Below are 1,206 nucleotides of genomic sequence, written 5' to 3'. Positions count from 1 at the left end.
TGCAGTTGGTAGTGTGACCTGCCTCTCCGGGCCATGGTGAAGATTAAAGGAGGTAACGTGAGCAAAGAACTTAAAGCTGTGCTCAGCAAATGGCACGAACACTAGCGTTGCCCAGAAACGAACATTCTTCAACCCCATTCACTCGCCCCTCTGGGTTGACTGCGGATTTGGCACGTCCACGCTTCCTGTAATTAGATTGGGCTTGCGTTTGGTTGAATTAGGTGTGCAATAATGGGGCCTGGTGTAAAAAGATGGCATTTTAGTTATTTTGAAGAATCCCTTAATTTTAGGAAGACAAATCAAAATAATTACAGGGGTGGTCAAGCAAAGAAGCAGGACCATTGCTAGCAGCAATAACGTTCCTTTTACCCAATGGTCCATCATCATGTCTATGCAGGTAAGAGCATCCTGTTCTTCATGCTGCAAGGATACCTCACTGCAGAGAAACATGAGTGTTTTCATCTAAAGGGCACGACACAGCTACCGTCCACCATCACCTCCCAGGATCTTGGACCCAGTGTCGTCAAATTCAATTTTCAGGAAACAACACAGAAATTGGGGTTTTTATGTGAAACCTCTCAATTTTACAACTTTGGCCACTAATCCAAGTGAACCTGGCCAGCCAGTGTATGCTTCTGCTTTACAGTATCCCTGCAGAGCTCGTCCATCACTGGCTGAGTCACCTGAAAGCTGATGGAGTCTTTCCCTCTAAAGCATGTGGTTGCCTGATTGGTTGGTAGCATTTCAGTGGTGGTTACAGGCCCTTTGGGATTTTGGTGGCCTGCATTAAACAGTTTCTTCTTTTGGTTCCCCAGTTTTTTTTTTCTCCCGGGGTCCCGTGTGGCTTCTGTTAATTATAGCCCTCCTTACCCCCACCTTCTCTCACGAGAGCAGGTGATCAGGTGGGCTGCCTGGCCCAGTATTTGTTGAATGATTGCAAAGTCAGGAACCCAGGGACTTCTCTCCTCCAGCAACTCTTTCGGTTTGTGTTTCTCTCCTCCTGGAATGAAATTAAGGCGATTTTTCAGCAACCTGTTAAACCAGATGGAGAGCAAGTCTTCTCTGAGATCACAAATCTCCTTTAGGTCCTCTTCTGTGTATTCGGGGGTTGTATTTTTTTTTATTTCCAAGAGTTTTATTTACCAGCTGCCAAAGCTTTCTTCTTTCTGGTTCTGTCCCTTCTTTATGGCTGGGCACATCTCATTG

The sequence above is a fragment of the Pteropus alecto genome, unplaced genomic scaffold, assembly GCF_000325575.1.
Source record: "Pteropus alecto unplaced genomic scaffold, ASM32557v1 scaffold156, whole genome shotgun sequence".
NCBI lineage: Eukaryota > Metazoa > Chordata > Mammalia > Chiroptera > Pteropodidae > Pteropus > Pteropus alecto.
This window is presented reverse-complemented; position numbering follows the sequence as displayed.